The sequence below is a fragment of the Desmodus rotundus genome, chromosome 11, assembly GCF_022682495.2.
Source record: "Desmodus rotundus isolate HL8 chromosome 11, HLdesRot8A.1, whole genome shotgun sequence".
Taxonomy (NCBI): Eukaryota; Metazoa; Chordata; class Mammalia; order Chiroptera; family Phyllostomidae; genus Desmodus; species Desmodus rotundus.
In genome coordinates, this window is record NC_071397.1 from 75,621,827 (window position 1) to 75,644,769 (window position 22,943).

At 34.7% G+C, this 22,943-nt stretch overlaps 1 protein-coding gene across 5 annotated transcripts in view; it reads right to left on the bottom strand.

Annotated features, from left to right (window-relative positions):
- THEMIS (thymocyte selection associated) overlaps positions 1-22,943 on the bottom strand; it is a 150,508-nt gene that overhangs the window by 108,601 nt on the left and 18,964 nt on the right. Inside the window, exon 2 of one of the 5 annotated variants that reach the window (XM_071219660.1) lies at positions 1,221-1,287. The exons of the other annotated variants lie outside the window; for them this stretch is intronic. The gene's annotated coding sequence lies outside the window, so the exon portion shown is untranslated. The remainder of the gene's footprint in view (positions 1-1,220; positions 1,288-22,943) is intronic. 5 annotated transcript variants of the gene reach the window in all.

Below are 22,943 nucleotides of genomic sequence, written 5' to 3' on the forward strand. Positions count from 1 at the left end.
AAAAAGAGGTGTCTTTTGAATGAAGAGTTGGGTATTATTTGGCAGACCTTTTGGGAATTACTGATTCTATAGAGTTATACAGCTTTTAATACATTACATTGACTTATAGAAATTGAGAGGTATGTAAATGATACTGAGCCTTAGCAATGCAAATGGTTATTGTCCATTAAAATAAAAAACGATTTTTTTTACTGCACATACAATTGACCTATACCTTGCAGAAAAGATAACCCTAAATATTACATATTTGAGAATGATATCAGGTTTGGAAACCAGAAAATTCATTTGAGCATTTATGAATGTGGTTTGCATGTGTATGTGTGTGTTTGACCTGGTTTTAATGTTGCACTGGCTCTCTCATTTAATGAGTTAAATAAAATCTTTCACGCATTCATTTTATGTTTACGTGAGAGTGATGTTTTTAACTTTGTGAGTTTTACTTTATTAATCTCACATTAGTTGCACAACATACCTTTCAATATACATAGTTAGTTGTAATACACCTAGTTATTTGTAAAAATGGGATCCTTCTTCCCAGAAATGCATAGACAATTTCATAAGAAAAGTGTTCAATATCTATATTTGGGTGGAAATGCTCAATAGTGAAACTTACCTCCCTTACATTTGTGAAATATTGTGTCTGATTTATGCTGTACATTTCCTTCCTTTTTTTTGCCTCTGTTTTCCCTTTCCTTGTTTTCTGATGTAGTGAAGAATTTTTTTTAAATTAATTTAGTAAAGAGAGAAGATCAAAGACCTATGTTGTTTTCAAAACATATTAAATGTACTCAAGTCTTTCTATAAAGTACAATATTCATTATAAGTCACTTGCCCAAAATGTCCATAGTTTTATTCAGTGAATATAAATTATAAAATAAACACTGATTAACATCATTATATAGTTATGTGATTTTATAGTATATTTTTGCAGATCAAATTATGTCTTTTTAAGGATTTTCTCATCAAAACAAGTCTGCAACAGATAAAATTTCAATATCATTTATTTTTAAGAATAAGTGTTTTTTAACTTTATGTTCAAAAGAGTCAGACTGAGAAATTCCAAAATGCAATGAAATCCTAAAGTGCATTGTAAATATTAAATTGCGCCTATGAAAGAGCTCACTTTGCCCATATTTCCACAAAGTTTTGCAAACAATAAGTAAAATTTCATACAAAATTGAGCTGACAGTTGTAACATTTATAGAAATTTCAGTACTCACTCTTTTTAATTAGTTACTATCATCCACTGAGCTCCTAAACAATTCAGAGCACAATACTGTAAACAATCTAAAGATACAAACAAACAATCAAAAACCAACCAACCAAATGAACAAACAAAACAAAGAATCCCTTTCCTTTGTAAAGTTTGTATTCTAGGTAGCTGGACTTGGAAGGTACACACCGATGGTAAAGAACAAAAATAAGTAAACTAGTAGCCACTAATACCAGGTACAAAGAATTGTAGCTAAGCCTACTAAAGTTTTTCTAATTCTTGATAGATCTGGTGGCAAGCAAGAAAAAGAAGGGTTTTCTGTGCTATAGAAAAGGATATTTGACAACTCCTTTTTGAAGACTGTTATTTTCATTTTGCTGGGGAGGGAATCTGAAGAGTTCTTTTCGTTATATAAAACACTGTTGTTCTTGAAAAAACGTAGACACAACCGATGGCTCGAATGCAGCTGCACTTAACCAAGCAATTTCTCTTTAATATTAATTGGTATGTTTGAATCACAACTCTTTCTCTATTTTGAGAAACAAATTAATGAATGCTTGTGAACCCATCCCCAAAACCCCAATTCAGCTGCTGAAACAAATACCATAACAACAGTTGCTTAAACAAGAAATATGTTTATTTCTCTTTCAAGTAACAACTCAGTGGTAGCTTGTTAGAGTATATATGGAAACTTCAAAGCATCCAGCTCTTTTTTTTAATGTTGCTATTGTTGCTATTGTGACCTTGTCTTATGTTCCAAGATGGCTGTTCTAACTCCTACCATGTCATGTCTGAATTTCAGCCAGTAAGAAGGAGAGATGGAGAAGAGGGGACAATGTTCCTTTTGTCTTAGTGGCATGTAATAGAAATCTCACACTTCAAATACTTTCACAACCTATTACCTCCAACTTAATCAAGTGGTAACATTAAATTTCAAGAGAGCTGTGTAATATCATCTGTAGCCAAGCAGTTGTGTTCACAGCCAGAACCACCCACCCCCCTCCGTTACTACAGAAGAAAGAGAGAACAGATACAGTTAGAGGAACAGCTAACAGTCACAGATCCAAAAGGTCAGGGGAAAGGTATGTATATTTCATGGTTTAAATTAGGTTACACTGTGCCTGTAACTCTTACATTGTCTTATGGGGAGGAAATATATATCTGTGTGTTTGAAATACCACAGACAGGAGTTTTGTTGCTAAAGTTGAGGCTGCAGGATGAAATTTCAGGGCTGATCGTTATCTCCACTGAAGAGACACAGCTGTTAAACTTACTGCACACGAACGCGCACACACACGCACACTTCCTTTCTGCATTCATTCTTAGGCATTTGTTGAGGTGAAAGTCACATATAAGAATGCCTTTTCTAGATTCAGGTTCATGTCCAGGGTCTACATTTAATAGATGCGTGGCAATAACTTCATTTGTAAAATAGGAATAGTGCCTCAATTTCTTTATCTTTAAAATGATGGTAGTTATATTACCTCAAATAATTATTTTTTAGAATAAAAAAAGAAATCAAATTTTAGGTGCATAGCCCAGTACCTGGCATCTGCTTAGGGTTTAATAAATATTAATCATCATTATTGTCATCATTATTATTTTACATGATATTGTTTAAGACTGAATAATTTAGTATAATGTTATATTACTGTAAGCTCATATGATTTTGTCAAGATGAAAGAAGTTTCCTCTTATGGTTGGGAAAGGGGTTTCCCTGAATTAAAAAAAATTTTTGTTGTTAAATGTCATAAGAAAGAGAAGATTATGGAAGAGAAAATAGGAACTTGAGAGAATGGAAATAAATATACATTCAAGGTCATTTTTTTCCCAACTTGTAGCAATGAACTTTGTTATGCCACATATGGGTAATAAGTATGCCAACATATTGAACTTCTCAGTCCTTGAAGTGACCCGCTCAGGTGGGTCTGGGATGACTACCGGCTTTGGCTGGTGGCCTCTGGCTGCAAGTTGCCTTGTCTGTTTACCTCACATGCCAAACTAATATTTCTATTGTGTATATGTGTCTGACATAATTTAAAGAGATAGGGAGAATGAGCATTCCTAATGCAAAAGATAAGCTGCATTCTTTCATATGGAAGTTAGCTGAGAAGTAACTGTTATACCAGGCAAGGATACAGCTCTACAGCCATTTAGAAAGAAGCCTTGAAAGATACTTTGCTTATTTACTTATTCATTTTTATCTATTCAACAAATTAACTGAATATCTGCTTTCTGCTAAACAAGAGAACTATGAGAAGCACTGTTACAGGAAAAACTTGGTTCTTCTTGCTGATGCAGCAAAGAATTACAGATCAGCAAGCCTATTGGCATGCAAGCAAAGTTTGTCATTGCTAAGTTCTTGTGGAAGAGAACAGGCCTAGCTAAGGTGGGGGTGAAAGGGAAGAGCTTGGGTGGTAAAAGCAAAGGTGGAAAGAGGCATCAGGCCCTTTGTTCTGAGGACTTGTACAGTTGGCAGGATGCTAGTGTGGGAGTTCCGTATTGAATGGTGGGTAAAGGTGCTGCCAGCTTCCCTTGGGGGGATGTGACTACCCAAATGTGGGTATGTGTGGGGATTCTTTCCCAGATAGTGGAAACGGTACACAGAATTTCAAGGACTCCCCTCCTGCCTTCTAGGCATTGGGATGTTTAAAACACCTGGAAATTTTAGTAAGATTGTTACAGAAGCTTACAGAAGCCTGGTCTCAAAGACTCTCCCTTCCTCCTGTACTACCACAGTTTTGTTTGAGTTGTGCGGCGTGCCTGACAATCTCATTGGACCAGGCTCAGGAATGTTGGGTCAAAGGACGAGACATGTCTTCCTTTGCTTCTAGCCTCCTATATTCAGTTCTTTGTTAGATTATAATGGCAGGGGTTCTGCCTTCATTTCCCCTCTGGCTGCTCGTTCTTAGCTGCTACCTAAGAGTGCCACTGATATAACTAAATGGTGAAGAAATATGTGGTCTCACCTTCATGAAATTTTTAATACATTGGAATAAGAGATATTAATAAAAAATCATACCAATGCGTGATTACAAAATTATAATTACTATGAAATAAACTTGCATGATATAAGGAGAAAGGGCCTGATCTTCTGGTATCCATGAACAGGGTACTTGTATTGTATGTATTGCTGAAATCATTCAACAAATATTTATGGCCAGTCTCAAGCTCATAGTAAAGTCTTATTCAAAGGCTTGAAGACCACTATTTCTGGGAAGATGAAGTAAGATATATATTGTCCTAACCTCATTTATCCCAGACTTGAAACTGAAGGACCTGGCAATGTCAATGGGTACAGATAAAAACAAATTTTTAAAGCTCCAAAAAGCTCCAACAAATTTTGTTCTTTCTAGCAAAGCAAAAAGAATAGTTAAGGATCAGTCTAGTAAGAAAGAAAATTTTGACAATAATCAATCTACTCAAGCGGAACGCCACAGAAAATAATTTGGTGCCACAACCACCCACACAAGGAAAGGCTGAGTAGAGGCCTTAGAATCCCCTCCTTGATGTGTACAGTAAGGTGCTCACCCACCCTTTGCTGAGGTGGTGGCAGAAAGGGCAGGGTTGAGAGATGAGACCAGCATCTGTGGAAGCCGTTAATAAACCTCCACCCCCATCAGGAAAACTAAGTGGGGAGTTTGGACTTCCACCCTTACACAGACATACTGAGGTGCCTTTTCTCCTCCTCACAGTGGGGTGATATCAGAGGATGGCTAGTGAAAATAATCAGCACTGTTACTACTGAATTGGAGGCCAGTAATGAGGCACTCCTATCCTTCCAAGTGTGGTATTAGTGAAGGCATAGCAAAGAGCCAGTACTCACACTCAAACAAGCAGCTAGAAGGATCCCCTCCCTCTTAGGTGTCAATAGAGACCGAAGGGGAACCTGGACTTCTAACCCCACCTGGCAATAGTGAGGAAGTGTACCCCATCCCCTCCAGGAGACACAAAAACCAGAAAACAAACAGCAAAGTGAAGATATAATGGCAGACATAAGCCTTGACATATCAATAGTCACATTAAATGTAAATGGTTTAAATACATCAATAAAAAGATAATGATTCACAGAGTGAATTTTAAAAAAAGACTCAAATATATGCTATCTACAAGAGACTTGCATCAAATATAACAACATAGGCAGGTTGGAAGTAATTGGGTGGAAAAATATATATCATGCAAATATTTATCAAAGGAAAGCAGAAGTAAGTATATTAACATCTTACAGACTTGAGTAAAGAAAATTACTAGAAATAGAGATGGACATTACAGAATGATAAAAAGGTAAATCTACCAAGAAGATGTAGCAATCTTAAATGTATATATACCAAACAACAGAGGTGGAAAATATATAAAACAAAATCTGGTAAAACTAAAAGAAGAAACAGACAAATCAACAATCACTGCTATCCATGAACAGGGTACTTGTACTGTATGTATTGATGAAATCATTCAACAAATATTTATGGCCAGTCTCAAGCTCATAGTAAAGTCTTACTAAAAGGCTCGAAGACCACTATTTCTGGGAAGATGGAGTAAGATATATACTGTCCTAACCTCATTTATCCCAGACTTGAAACTGAAGGACCTGGCAATGCCAAGTTGAAGATGTCAATATCCATCTTGCAACAATTGACAGACATACTAGACAGTAAGTGTATAGGAGAACAGTAACACCATTAAACAATGGAATATAGTCTACTTTTATAGGACATTATACCTACGAACAACAAATATACATTGTTTTCAAGTGCCCACCAGAACATATGCCAAGATATCCTGTGCTGTAGAGCAACTCTTAACAGATTTTAAAAGTTGAACCATAGTATTCTCTGACCACAATGAACTAAACTAAATATCAGTAACAGGAAGGTAACATAGGATCTTGCAAACCCTTGAATACTTAAGCACCATACCTCCAAGTAATCTGTGATTGAAAACATAAAGAGAAAGTTTATAAAATATATGTGAACTGAATGAAAATGAAAAATAAACTATCAAAGTTGTGAAATACAGATACAGAACTACTGAGGGGGAAATAATCATTTAGTACTACAATTAAAAAAAGAACAAAAATCTCAAATCAATAACTTAATCTTCTTCCTCAAGAACTTGGAAAAATAGGGGAAAAATGAATGAAGCAAACAGAAGATTCTTTTAAAAGAGCAATGAAATTGACAATCCATTAGCAATTCTGAAAAAGAAAAATATGCAAACTATCCATAAGGGGGAATAAAAATCCAGAATTGGATGTAATTTGACAATTTTAATTTGACAATTTAGGTGAAATGAATCAATTCTTTCAAGCAAAAAAAACACAATATATCACAACTCACTCAATATAAAATGAATAAATGGTTCAGTACTGGAACTATTAAGAAAATTTATCATAATTATAAAATATTCAAAAAAGAAATCTCTAGGCCCCCCTTCACTGGAAAATTCTTTCAAAATTCTAAGGAAATATTTTCATCAATTCTATAAAATCCCTTCCAGAAAATAGAGGAAGAAAGACATCCCAACTTGTTTTGTGTAGCTAGTATCATCATTGTACCAAACCCAGATGAACATTACAAGAAATGAAAACTGCAGACCAATATCCCTCGTCAATATAGGCAAAAAAATCCTTCACAAATATTAGAAATAGAATCCAGCAGTGTATAAAAATAATTATATATTAAGCCCGAGTGTGGTTAATCCCAGAGATACAAGGTGGTTCAATATCCAAAAAGCAGCTTTGGCTGGTGTGGCTCAGTCGGTTGGGCATCATCCTGTGAAATGGAAGTTTTCCAGTTCAATTCTGAGTCACGGCACATGCCTGGGTTGCAGGCCTGGTCCCCAGTGGGGTACATGTGAGAGGCAACCCATCAGTGTTTCTCTCTCACATCAATATTTCTCTCCCTTCTTTCTCCTTCATTCCCCTCTCTCTAAAAATAAATAAAATATTTAAAAATATAGTCAAAAAACAACCAATGTAATCCTCTCAGTGGTGTCAAACCTGCAGCCCACAGGCCATATGCAGCCCAGGATGGCTATGAATGTGGCCCACACAGAATCATAAATTTACTTAAAACATTATGAGAATTTTGGGGACTATGTGTAGCGATGTTTAATGTGTGGCCCAAGACAACTCTTGTTTTTCCAGTGTGGCTCAGAGACACCAAAAGGTCTAAAGAAGAAAAAAGTGTATAATCAGAAAAATTGATACAGAAAAAGCACTTGAGATAATTAAACACCCTTTCATAATAATAGTAGTAGTAGTAGTAGTAGTAATAATAAAAACTTTCTGAAAACCTAGGGAATAGGGTAACTTCCTCAAATTCATACAGAGAATTTATCAAAAACAACCCCACAGATAACATTATTCTTAATGGTTAGTGATCAAAGGCTTTCTCCCCAAGGTCAGGAACAAGACAAGACTGTCCGTTCTAACCACTCCTCTTCATAGAGGCCTGGATGTTCCAGCCACTGCAATAAGACAAGACAGGAAATGGAAGGTGTGCATACTGGAAAGGAAGCTATAAAACTGTCCCTATTTGTAAATGACATGATTATCTACATAGAAAATCCTAAGAAATTGACAAAAAAAAATTCCTAGAAACTCCATGTGAATTCATTAAAGTCATAGAATATAAGATAATATACAATAGTCAATTGTTTTTATAACTAGCAATGAATTTATGGACATTGAAAATGAAAATACAATTTACATTCCCTTAAAAATGAAATATGTACTTGCAAATCTGACAAAACATGTATAGGACTTATATGTTAAAAAGTAAAAAACACTGATGTGAGAAATGAAAGCTCTTTTAAAAACTAGAGAGACATACTCTGGTCATGGATTGGAACGCTCCACATAATAAAGATGTTAATTCTCCCCAAACTGGTATACGGACCAATGCTACTCATACGAAACTTTCAAAAAGATTTTTTGTAACAATAGACAAGATTTTTCTAAAATGTGTGAGGAAAGGCAAAGGAACTAGAAAGCTAAATTCTGAAAAAGAAGAATGAAGTGGAGGGAACTAGGCTACTGGAGTTCAAGGTCCACTACACGAGCGCAATCGCCGTCACTGTGGTCCGCACGCAGGCACCGGCAGCACACACCTGCGGAACAAAATGAAGCGGTGCCTAGCAACAGTCCCACAGAAATAAGTCACTTGACTTTTGTCAGAGCTGCAGAAGCAGTTCAGTGGAGGAAAGAGGGACTTTTAAACAAATGGTGCTGCAGCAATCGGATATACAGAGGCAAAATAAATGAAATATTTAAGTAAATAACCTACTAAACCTCACACCATATGCATATAGATGTTGACTCAAAATTGAGTATAAATGTAAAAGTGAAATATAAGAAACAAAAAAAACAGTGGAAATTTTTAGGACCTAGGGTCAGGCAAAGAGTTCTTAGAGTTGACATCAAAAGTATAATTCATAAAGGAAAACTTGATAAATTGGACTTCATCAAAATTAACTTTTGTTCTATAAAAGCAAATATGAAAAGGTGAAAAGACAAGTAGAGATAGGGAACAATGTTTGTAAACCATATATCTGCCCGAGAAATTTAAAATTTATAAAGAATTCTCAATATATATATATATATATATATATATATATATATATATATATCCAATTAGAAAATGGGCAAAAGACTGAACAATCATTTCACTGAAGAGAATATATACAAATAGCAAATGAACACATTGGCCAATATTGATGTGTAAATTAAAACCACAGTAATATATCACTACACACCTAACAAAATGGCTAAAATAAAAAATAGCATCGACACCAGATGCTGGTGAGGGTATAGAGAAACTAGATCACTTGGACATTGTTGGTGGGAATGTAAAATAGCAGGGCCGCTCAGAAACACTGCTTGTTAGTTTCTTAAAAAATTACCAAATAAGCACTATCAGCCTTTCACTGATTGGTATTTATCCAGGAGAAATAAAACAAAATTCATATAAAAACTTTTATACAAATGTTTATAACAGATTTATTTGTAATAGGCAAAAACTGGAGACAGTCCAAGTGTTCTTCAACATGTGAGTAATTAAACAAATATTGATAAAACCATACTAGGAAGTACCACTCAGCAGTAAAAAGGAATGAACTCTGAATATATTCAAAACTTGGATGAATCCCTAGAGAATTACGCCAGGTGAAAAAAGCCACTCCCAAAAGGTTACGTATTGTATGACTTGCTGTATATAACCTTTTTGAAATAACAAAATTATAAAAATGCTGAACAGAATGACGGATGAATCTGATAAAAGATGTGATGGGACAGTGGGAAGCAAGTGGGTATCACTGTAAAAGGGCAGGGTGAACGATGTGAGGGCAGCCACGTTGGGTGCCTGGACCGTGCGGATGCCAGTCATCTGGCTGAGATAGTGTGCCATCGTTTCACAAGATGTGAAGGTGGATGTGAACTGGATGAAGGCTACACGGGGTCTCTTTGCATTAGTGCTTAGTTGTGTGAAACTCTGTAATCATCTCAAAATAAGTAATTCGATTTAAATAAACTGTGGGTGTGCTGCAGCGCAACTTCTCACACTATTGGCAGACTGAAAAGGTTGAGTCAAACACAGAAACACGTGTGATCAAGGTAAAGCAGTACAACAGAAGCATCCTGAGGAAGATCTGCAACTGCAAAGCTGCGGTAACTGCTTAGGAGAGTCGTGATGGCTGAGAGAGGAAGGTAGGCTGCGCTGTTACCGCAGACGGTGCGAGCCTCCCCCAGCTCTGGGACTCCTGGGAACCCCGGAGCAACACTGCCCGGTAAAATAGTACTTCGTGCCACGATGGACATATTATAATTTGAGGTGCCCAGCACTGCAGCTAACAGCCACGTGAGGCCAGTGAACATTTGAAATATAACTAATGTAACCGAGGAACTCAATTTTTGAATTTACTTACTTCAATTAATTTAAATTTACTTACTTCAATTAATTTAAAGCCACATAAAGAAAGCATTGAAGAGCCTGCCTGTCTTTCTTTCCTTCCTTCCTTCTTTCTTTCTTTCTTTCTTTTTTCCTAAAAGGAAAAATTGAAGCTTAAATGAGAGCCTACGTTTTGCTTGTTCAAGGTGCCTCAGAGCTTTGGTACTCTCAGCATCCTTGTGCCACCTCGGCTGTCCTCTCACGCTAATGAAGTCGGCAACAAACAATTTAAAGTACAATCTCTTACATATGTAGTAGTTGATGTGTGATTGTGGCCAAACAGGGTCAATCTGGATGGAGAGTTATTAACATTGATGGAAAGGGCATTTCAGAAAGTACAAACATCACTGCAAATTTAAACAAATTACCACATGTTAAAGGATTATCTGAAGGCAAGTGTCTTTCCAAGATGATCTGATTACAAAATAAAAAGTCGGTTGGAGAGAATTTAAGGAAAGTGGATTCAAACTTAAGACATTATAATGTTATTGTTCTCGGAAAGTTCCAAGAGCAGCTGGCGGTGTAACAAAAGACACCAGGGGAATTGAGGGAGTGTTGCCACATGCATCACTGACTTAGGTATGAAGTGAGGAGAGCCTGAATACGATGGCGGTCTCAGACACTGAAATGACCCTGCAGGAACTGGTGAAAGAAAAGCAGAGACCCAGCGGATGATGGCGTAGTCATATGTGAAAATATTGAGGAAAAAACACCAAGATTGGTTCATGATATATTGTTTCTAAAGTTAAATGGTCATCGTGAAGCAGGGATGGTCTTACCAGTTCCTCTTAAACAACTGTTTGCCAACAGGCTGCACCAGAATTCATTGAGGACAATTTAAAATAAAGACATTTGGGCTATAGTTCAGAAATTCTAAATCAGATTCACCAGAGTACAACCCAGGAATAGATATATATAGATATAGATATAGATATAGATATAGATATAGATATAGATATAGATATAGATGAGTTCCCTGGTAGATTTCAAAGTTTACTTAGGTTTGAGAACTACCGTTACAAATCACTAAATAGTTAGAGGGAAGACAGGGCCACAATGTCAACCTGGGAAATCATGACAAATTTAGAATTAGTTAAAACTATAAGAATAAAAACAAAACAAAACAAAAGCATTTCTATGCATAAATCAGGTCCACTAAAAGTGAGAAAAATAGGGCATCTGGGACACATATGAAAAGAAATGCTTAATATTATTAGAATGTGCTTGTAACTTACTTAAAATACTTCAGCACAGATAGTGACGTTCATAAGTAGGTTCTTCAATTGTTTTAACATATAGCCCTGAGAAAGAGATGAAGAAAATGCCAACATGTACAGTACACTAATCAGAAATATAAACCCAGGATTACTTATTAACATGCAAGAAATTATTTAGAAGTCTATATATACTCTTCAAACAGCTGCTACAAGTATCCTCTACATTTATTTCCTATTGACACAAAAGTGTTCTTGATTACAATAATGGGTATTAGTAAGGCTGCTTCATTGGTGAAGTGAGTGGTGTTCAAAGTGTGTTAATTAGTTCCATATATGACATAGGCACTCCTGTTCTTGCAAGGGGTATAAGAATATTTGAGTCCAATATAAACCCTGTGCTTCACAGTCCTGGTGCAGCTGCTGATTCAAAGCAGATTTGTCATCTAAGTAGAAGGGAAACTGGGTTCTGCTGCTGGAACATTGCTGCAGAAGTCTCTAAGGAACCTTCATACAAGGTGCTGTTGGAGCATCTGAAAAGACAAGTAGCTGGGACTATTTCCAGCTGACAAATAGGCCACATATCTGTTTTTATGCCAGCTTGCAAATTAATGTTTTACATCTGGCAAAATTTGATCTAAGATTTTCTTTCATTACATGAGACCATGTACTTCCAAGAATTGAAGTCTCTCAGTGTCTATCCAAAAAAAAAAAAAAAAAACACCTAACAATGGTTAATGACCTAATCAGTTCTGGTCAGTTTGCAACAAAAGTCATTTTTCTCACCCTGACTAGTGTGGCTCAGTGGGTTGGGTGTCATCCCACAAGCTGATGTATCACCAGTTTGATTCCTGGTCATGGCACATGGGTTGTGAGAGGCAGCTGATCTATGTTTCTCTCCCTCTCTTTCTCCCTCCCTTTCTCTTTTTCTAAAAATAAATAAATAAAATCTTTTAAAAAGTCATTTTCTGCAGAAAGTTTGGCATGATATTTTGTTACTCTTAATAAATAGGATGAGATTAATACTCATCGATGGGTTACCTTAATAAAAAGGAGCTGCTGAATTTTCCTGAGTGGTGAGACTGGTTTTTACAAAACATGGTGCTTCCTTGGATAATTTCAGCTTTGTTTCACAAAGCATTCTGTTCAGAAAAGCCCAGCAATGAAAAAAGCAGTGCTGAAGGTCACTTGTCAGATGAATAGCATCTATCAGTTATTAATTTCACTGTCAAATTTTAATGAGAACTCATCAATGAATTGCTTATTGTTCTAAGTAAGAAAACACTCTTAATAGTAGAAATTAAAATTTCCATTCTTACTTGTCTTCCATGATTTGAAGCACTCACTTAAGCTTTGGAGCATGTGTTACAAGTAGTTTATTAAATGTCTACTTTAAAAAATTCTTCAAAATAATGTTATTTATACTGAGAAACAAATGTTCTCTTAGTTACATTATCTAAAAATTCATACTTGACCAAAAGCATGTCAATCCAGGAGTGAGAGTATAACCTGTTGTGAGCATGTTTATGCAGAGCAGGTCATGATAGCTTTGTAATTGCTATGCCTGACTTCATGAGGAAGCCTTGTCTTCTTTAAGAAGGTCATGGTTATTTAACGATCGTGGTTGCTGCAAATTCAGCATACTGCCAAGTCACTCACTGTTAACTGAATAAATTGTCATTCTTGAAGATTACTTTGTTCATTTCATTGCTTATCTGCCTCCTTATATTTAAGTATCATAACAACCCAATTAAAACATGGGCAAAGGACCTGAATAGATACTGCTCCAAAGAGGACATATAGATGGCCTATAGACATATGAAAAGGTGCTCAACATCACTAAACATCAGAGAAATGCAAATTAAAAACACAATGAGATACCATCTCACACCTGTCAGAATGGCTGTTATCAATAAATCAAAAAAATAAGTGCTGGCGAGGATGTGGAGAAAGGGGAACCCTTTTGCACTGTTGGTGGGAATGCAGACTGGTGCAGCACTGTGGAAAGCAGTGTGGAAATACCTCAAAAAATTAATATCGATCTGCCTTTTGACCCAGCAATCCCACTTTTGGGAATGTTTCCAAAGGAACCCATAACACTCATTCGAAAGAACATAAGCACCCCTATGTTCATTGCAGTTGTATTTACAATCACCAAGATATGGAAGCAGCCCAAGTGCCCATCAGTAGATGAGTGAATAAAACAACTATGGGACATTTACACAATGGAATTCTACTTGGCCATAAAAACAGAACAAAATTTTACCCTTTGCAACAGTATGGTTGGACCTGGAGAACATTATGCTAAGTGAAATAAGCCAGTCAGAGAAAGACAAATACCATGTGATTTCACTCATATGAAGAATCTAATGGTCAAACTGAACTACCAAGCAAAACACAGACAGACTCATAGATGGGGAACAGATGACAGCTAGCGAGGGGGAGAGATTAGGGAGTGGAGGGGTTGAGCAAAAAGAAAAAAGGACTCATGGACATGGACAACAGGGTGGGGACTGCCAGGGGGGAAGGGATATAAGGGGACTAAATGGTAATGGAAAATATAATAAAGATTATATATTTAAAAAAAGAGTAAACCCCCAAAAAGAAAAACAATTGTTGATCCTGTTTTAGAAAAAATGTTTTAGTCTTCTTTCTATTAATAATCTGTGAATGGAATGATTGCACAAAAACGTGACTTGAAACCAGTCTCTAACTCAATAAAATGAAGTGACTTTTGTTGATCTAGAATGCTGTGTCATTGTAAAAAGAGTAGATTGACTAGAAATGTACAGAATTACTTTTTAAAACAATGGACAAATTATGCCGGGTCAGGTGTAGGGGGAAAAAAAGAAAATGGATCCTTAGGGCTATTAGGGAAACTGGTTCCTCCGCGGTCTGGGCTCTGATGCACCTGGAGAGGCCTGGGGTGGTGAGAGCGCCGGGGCGGAGGGAGCAGAGACGGCGACATCGCATCCTTAGTTTGCTGCGGGCCTTTGAACTGGTGCTGCGCCCTCTGTTTCCGACCATTTCCGACCGGACGTGTCTCTTTGAGCTGGTCTCCCAGGGTTTACAGTCTGCCCCCTAAGCCTCCTGCTGCTGCATATTTTACAGACAGGCCCAGAAAGCTGCGGCCTGCATTAACCCTCCGGAGGGGGCCCTGATTTACACTCGACTCTGGCGCCCACTCCTGCAAGGACCTCGCAGCAGGTTTAGCCCGGTCACCAAAGACACAGCGACCACGTTCCCCTGGTATTTTAAAGCATACAGTGGGCGTACAGTTGATCTGGAGCTTTGTTTTTTTTTTGTATTATCTTTTTAGGTGCCATCTCTATTATTACCCTGTTACTTATTTGACTTTTCTTTGAATAAAAAAAACGTGATGGCAAGTTTGTTTGTTTGTTTTAGACGCAGCACAGAACGGGTGCTCAAAGTACATTACTGTGGAAGAGCATCTGTAAATGTATCCAATCTCACCTTAGTACAGCACAAAAGAGAATGAAAGAAGGAAGGGCCCGCTGTGTGTGATCTAAGACAAGTTCAAGTTTTTATTATTGTCGATTTTATAAACCACTGAAGCATGCTATATCGTTGCTAATTTTAAAAAAATTACTGTAAGAAATGCATAGACTCTATTTACACAGAAATATATTTAAAATTAGTAACTGTGTTCCTAATGTGCAAAATCTGAGTGATCTCTGTTAATGAACAGTTAATGCAAAACAAGATTTGATTTCAGGGCTTCTGGAAAAAATTGTTTTTAAATATGCTTTAAGCTTTTTCTGATTATAATAGAGAAGTCAAAAAATGTGCTTTGGTCTGTGGTTAGACTTCACACATCATTTATGGGGCAGGTGTTCCTTCTTTAACTTACACAAATGCTGACTCATTGAAACCAACTCTTACACCCTAGAGGAAAACTGGAGACCTAATCTTTCTTATAAGAACCTGAATATTAAAGAGCTAATTTCATTACATAAATTAGGAGAAAGCTTGTCTCAAATTCTAGTAAATTAATTTTCCTTAAAATAACAACCACACAATCTTGTCAAAGTATGATTGTCCATTGCCATTTACAAAGTATTATTTCACATGAAAAAAAATATATTTTATTTAACTACATTTTATCTCATTGCTTTTGCTAGAATCTTAGTTTTAAAAAGGTACAATGATTCCCAATATTGATTAGGAGTAAAACAAAGTTGATGTCCCAGTTAAACTGTAATGTTTGGTGGGGGGGTAATAACAGCAACAGTCATTGAACAATAATAAATTAATTTTTTTAATATAAATAAATAAAATTTAACAGAAAAAAATCAAGAAATTGAATACTGCATCAGATAGACATTTCTAAAAGCACTTTTTCATATCTTTACACATTATTTAAAGTTGTTTTCATTCCCATTTTCAATACTTAATCATTAGTCATTTAGTGGTGCTTAACAAAATCTATCAATATCATAATACACAGAAAATAAACTACTATACTTAAGGCAAAAGTTTTAATTTTCTTTTCCTTTAATAAATGTTGCTCAATGTTAAGTAAATGAGCAATAATTCTTACTTGTTAAAATGAATTTAGGCAATTAAGATCCCTAACCAAAATGTCCATTTCACAACATTGGAAGTCTAGCAGCCAATAAAAACCATTATTTTTATTTGAATCTTGCTCAGTCTTTTCTTTATATTTTTAAAGTGAAAAAAGTATACAATCTGTTTGTATACCTATACAGAATCATATGCCCCACTCCACTTTTTAACATTGTGTTGCATAGTCTAGTTTGATACTTGACAAGTGAGTTAGAAAGGTTTGAATGTCAGCACTCTGCTGTAGATGTAAATACCCTGTTCCCTTGTACAAAAATGTCCACATTTTAGAACATCTCCACTTCAGTGAATAGCACAAAAAATTTCCGACAGTCATTTTCTTCTAAAACGTTAGCAAATAATACAGCTGAAGTTACTCTTAGCTGAGCTTCTTTTGCATGTTCTTCAAATACTTATTTTAGGACATTTTCCTAAAATAAGGCCTGCTCGAGCTAAATTTTAGGGTAACAAACTATTTTATTCAAGCAGACACATAAAAATGCACTAAGCTTTTAAAATTCTTTTATGTTTTTAAACTTTAAACATTTTGATTCTTATTTCTAAAAATATAATGTTTAATTACATTGAAGGAACCATAGATCAATGGTTCTTATTGACCTATAGTGTGTGGTCTACAGGCAATCTAATAGTCAAATTACACATTAGCTGAAGTACCAAGTCTTAGGTAAAAATGGTTGCAGAAAATATCAACATCATTTCGAACAAGTTTATGCCTTAAAAATGTAGCCACAAATGTAAGTTTTGCATATTACCAAATCAGTATGATTTCAATATATATTTCTTAAATGAAAATGAACACGTTTTCCAAATTTTATTTGAATATTTATTTCAGTGTCTAATCATATGCCAATGACACTGAGCAAATTTAGATTTATTTAATAAAACATTATCAATTTTAAGTTTGGGGTAAAACACATTTTACTTAATTTTAGAGCTGAGATATAAAAAGTTTTCAATTTTTAACATGTGTGAACTTAAGTTGTCTTGAATCTCAATTGGTGAAGCTCAACAGAACATTTTATAAACATGTAGAGAGATTCTACTATAGAAATTTAATGCTGTCTTTCATAAATCTTATAAGCATATGCTCATGTAAAGAAATATTGCTGTTTTGTTTTGTTTTAGTTGAAATTTCTTCTTTAAAAAGGTGAGAGGCCATACATATTTCATTAGATTTTTACATAATTTCTTTTCTCTCGAGTCTGTATGAACTAATATCGGTATTGTAAATGCATATTAAAAAGTGAAAGTTTTTGCTTTGTCTGAATATGTAAAGTATATAAAATATGAGTAAATACATGTTGAATACAATGCTATAATTTTCGAATTTGTCCTGATTTTACTACCATGTTCCTAGCTGACTAAATTAAGCCTGAAAAAAAATAAATTTAATTAGCCATAAAATAATTATATAGCATTAAAATAGGCATAATTTGTTGCTCTAGAACTTTATATATGCATCAAATCCATAAAGGTCATGTTCATGTAACACATAATTCACTAAGTATCATTTTTCAATATACTTGTTCAACCAGCTTTAAAGTTAATACTTCAAGTTTACACTTATCAAATTGCAATTGTAATAGTGATGTTATTAAAAGACAAAACAAATGTGTAACTAGTACTAGTTATTTCTTGTGCATGTTTACTCTAGCAACCCAGTTTGTATCGTCAAACTGCCATTAATAAATTATTATAATATTTCTTAAAACATTGATGGTTCTATAATGATAGAATTCACTATAGAATCTTGTAAACCCTTCAAGTGAGCAGAGCAAGAATAAACTTAACTATAAATTTTATCTCTAGGGCATATGTAGGTGATGTGGCACATAGGTGACTTTACAAATGGATGTAATAATAATAATCTCACAAGATACAGCCAGGGATTAAATGTCTTTATAGAAATAATGAATTAAATAATTTAGGTAAGATTAAATATATGTGTGCATATATACATATAAATACTAAATTTGAATATAGATGGGCACATATAAAGTATTGTCTAATTATATATGTTGTTTAAGATATATTCACATATATTTACATATAATCATACACATACATAAAATAAATTTATGTACGTATTGTATATGTTTACATATCCAGATATATGCAAAGGGCATAGCAGAGTGCCTGGCCCACAATGAGCCTTAAGAATATAGTGCTATAGTCGTAGTTAATAATCCATCATAACAATGTGCTAAAAGCAAATCTTTATCCTTGACGCTTTCAAAACTTATTGCTCTGTGTCATTTCTTTTTGTCAACAAACTACTGCACTTTCTCCTGCTTCTCCTCCAAAAGACACTTTTTGTTTTGACAGGCTCCTCCTCTATCCACACCTTCTGTCTTGTTCTTTGGGACCCTTGTATTTCTTCTCAAATGGACGCCAGGGCCATTCTTGAAATAAGACTTATTTCACCCACTTACAAATATGTTAAAAGTGACAAGTTTATGACCCCTTTCATTTACTTCAGAAGTAGATTTTTGGTGGTGTAATGTTCATTTGCATCTGAGTGTCTTATAAGGAGCTTCAAATTCATTGGAATATAACTGAATCATGCCTATATCTCCATGCTCTTGTAGTAATGCTTTCAAGTAACGTTTTTAACATACCACATTTACTTAGTCTAGGGACCTCAGACCTGTGATCAGTTCCTCCTTTTTGCTGGCTTCTCCTCATAAACTGTGAAGCTCAGAAGATTCTACCTAAAAGACCGTAGATTCTATCTCTTCCCTTTAGCTGCTATTAGCTCCTTACGGGTTGACTCAAATCCATCTGGTAAACCTCTACTAGAATCTAATCTATTCACCAGAACTGATTTTTTTTTTGTCTTAAACATCTCAAAAATTCTTTGGCTTTTCCTGCAATTTTTAAATCCTTTACAATGCACGAGTTTTAATTTTATAATCAGGAAAACACATTAAAGTAATATCCTTTTATAGATTCCTACTGATTACAGAGTAAATTCAATATCCCCATTAGAATTCAGAAATGACTTAAAATATGACTACAAATTATGTAATTATCTACTGTTCCCTGGGTTCTTCTTGGACCATGTTTTAAATTTTCAAATGTATATAAACTTTTAATCTCTTCTCTCTTATTTTGTAAATTTCTTATTTACCTGTTCATCTTCAGTCTGCAAGCCCCAGCAAAAAAAAAAAGTATATATATATATATATGTGTGTGTGTGTGTGTGTGTATGTATATGTATATGTGTATATATATATATATATACCTCTTGTTAAGCTTCCTCTGACTTGAATGGTAAGTTGTGCTCTTCCCAGTATTCCCAAAAGTTTGTCTATTAGAGAACATTTCACTTTATATCAGAAATATAGATTTTAAAATATCTATCTACTTTTACTGTCCTATGGAGTCCTTAAAGGCAAGAATCATAATTTATTTATTTTGTAAAAGGAAGAAAGAAATAAGGAAAAATAAAGGAGAGAGACATACAACTTTACAAAATAATCTCCATGATTCTAATATATTTTGGCAGGAAAAATAAATATAATAATACATTCAAAACATGGTACTTAAAAATCTTACTTTTCAAGAAGGGAAACTCACCTTTATGGCCTGTAACACCTGGCATAAGATGAACTTTGAGTATTGGGTTTATGAGCTTATTTCACAAAACTGTGCTGTGACTTATGCAAATACATGTCTGGTTTCATCAAGCATTCCTTTGCTTGATAAGTAATTAAAAGAAATTGCTCGTGGTATCTCAATACATAGTGAAGAGAACAATTCTCTCATTGTTTTAGTTGTTTTTGCTAGTTTTCATTAGTATCTCCAAGTTTCCAATTATTTCAAGAGTAAAATTTTGAATTTCTAAGAGTACTGTATATGGTTCTCTACCATTTCCTCTCTGTGATCGTTTCTAATCACTCTTCCCCTCTTTCCAACCTCACTGGTTTCTCACTTTTTCTTGAAATATATTAACACGTTTCTGCTATAACATTTTGGTAAAGATGTTCTATGGGTTTGGAAAGCCAGCTGTCTGGGAAACTCCCTCACTTCTCCCAACTACAAGTTCTTTTCTAACTGCATGCTTTTCCCAGTATGCTTAATAACTGTATAAAGTTGGTTAATTTTTTTTCCATTACTTGGATTTAAGACTTTAGAAAATTCTGGCTAAATCAAATGGAAATTAAATCTAAAGATAAGAGAGAAAACTCTTTCAAAAAAACTGAGAAGTAAAGGGTTAACTCTATGGGCTTGGGGTGCTCAAACTCTGCATATTCCAAAGAAAGGATTAGGCTTTACAGGCTTCTGAGAGACAACATCTAAACCCTTAAAATAACCTGCCAGATTAGTGTTATCCTATATCCGAAATCTCAGGCCACAGCAGCTAGTTTGTGCTAACAATGTGATTACTGGTGAATGCCTGTTTTGTACACCCGATGGTCCTGAATCACACTGTGTAATTTGATCTCTGGAGGGGTTGGAGACTCAGTAACTAAGGTCAATCAAACAACTACTCCCTGCCTAAGTCACTGTTCCAATACAGATCGTGGACACAAGGGCATGAGTGAGCTTCCCTAATTGGAAAAATTCTGCCCATGTTGTGACACATCATTTCCAGGAGACTTAGAGAATAACTAGCATCTCATGACTCTTTTCTCACGAACTCTGCCGTATGTGCCTTTTTTCTTTGTGTACTTGAATGCACATCCTTTCCGTGTAATAAACCATAACTCTAAGTAAAACTGCTTTTCTGCGTTCTGTATTTCCTGAAAATTATCAAAACTGGGAGTGATCTGGGAGACCTCCAATGTCAAACATTGGACGAAATTTGTGTGATCTTAATTACAAATATGAGTGCTAAAGAAAAAAATTGATAAATTGGATTTCATCAAAATGTAAAACATTTTGCTTTAAAAGACATTAAGAAAATGAAAAAATATGTCACAGAAGAAAATATTTGCTCTTTATACCTGAAAATACTTGTTAATCAAATATTAGAATGGAAATACAGAAATAGTTTTTTTAACATTCTAATAAAATTTCATTTATAAACAGAAACTTAAATTTTATGTAATAATCACTTCTTACAAAATCACATTTTGATTTTTTTCAACTATTTGTAAATATTTAAAAAATCATTCTTAGCTTATGGGCCGCACTAAAAAGGAAGTCTTCCGTAAACAGGTCTTGAGAATGATGAAACTGGTGAGTTACGTTTAGTGGAAGCCATTCCCCTTACCTGTAGGTATAGAAGGATCGCTTCTAAGGTAATGCATATAGATTAGTTTAGTTGTAGAAAGACTGACTCCACCAGTTATAACTCAATAACAAGAGGGCAAACAAAGATGGGCAAACAATATGAAGGGGCTCTTATCAAAAAAGACATGTGAATTGCTAACACGTACAAAAAAAATTGCTCAACATCACTTGTCATTAAAGAAATGAAAATTAAAAACTAGAATGTGATACCTTTGGTCATAATATAAAATAGAAAATACCAGGTTTTAGTAAGAATTTGGAGGAACTGAAATCCTAATACATTGTAAGTAGAAAGGTAAAATGGTACAAGATATTCAAAGAGAAATAATATAAGGGGTCTTTAATTGATATTAGATAAACAAAATATATAATATTCATATAATAAAAAATTATTTGAAATAAAAATACTTATGCATGCTACAACATGCATGAATCTTGAAAACATTTTACCAAGTAAAAAAAGTTAAATACAAAAGACATACACTGTATAATTTATTTTATATGACATGTCCAAGACTAATTTATAGACAGAAAGCAGATGAATGGTTGCTAGGGGAACCATTACAGTGGAAATACCAGTGACAATTATTAGCAAATAGTTCAGGGGACTTCTTTGAGGTGATGGAAATGGTCTAAAATTAGTGGTGGTTACCCACCTCTATAAATTTGCTAAAAGTCATTGAATTACATATTTATAATGGGTAGATTTTGTGGCTTAGAAAATTATACCTCAATTAAGATGTAAGAAAAACCTAATAGGAGAAGACAGAAAAATAAACAACCAATAACTTATATGGCATGGAAGAGTAGGGTAGGTGTTTGGATTCCAAAACAAAAAAGAAGAACATAGTAGAATGAATAGGGAATATAGGGAGGAAGTGCCAAATTTTTGCAGTATTGGATAGGGTAGTTATGGTAAGACTTATATTAAAAAGGAGTTAGCCACATTCACATTTGGTAGGAGAGCTAGCCAGCCCAAGGGAAGAGATTGAGTAAAGCTTTAAGGCAGGAGCATATCCCCAAGTTTGAAGAACAGTGAAGAGGTCAGTGTGGCTGGAAGAAAGAGATTAATAAACAATAAACTCAATAAATAATGGGAGCAAGAAGGAAAAATAGGGCCTTACTGCCCATTGTAAAAAAAAAAAAAAATGAAGAACCATTGGAGGATTTTTAACAGAGGAACAACATAATCTGACACACAATTTAAAAGCGTGATTCCCTGTGCCATGTGGAGAATTGACTTAAGGAGTGGTGGAGAAGCAGGGGCACCAGTTAGGTGGCTACTTCAATAATTCTGGCAGTAAGTTATGATGGCTTGAATCAAGGCGGTAGATGGTGGTTGTAGTGAGTAGTGAGATTCTGGATAAAGCAAGGTGAAAGGAATTTTAGCACCATTTTTTCTCTTTTTAAAAGTTAATTCATACTTTCATAAAAATTAGAAGAGAATACATCAAAATGTTAATAGTATTTCTTTCTGTTTGATGAAGTTTGGGGTAATTCTGTGCTGCATTTTCTAACTTGTCAGCTGTGTCACTGGATTATTCCTATAGAGCAGAAATATTTTTCTCAATATTCAGTTCATTGAACAAGATAATAATGCAAACCAGGTATTTTTGCCATATTTTTAATTCAACACCAAAATGGTTACATATATGAATATTGATGAATGGTAATGTTAGCAATACAAAGAGTACTCAAGGAAGAAATAGGTAGTGTTTCCTGAATACA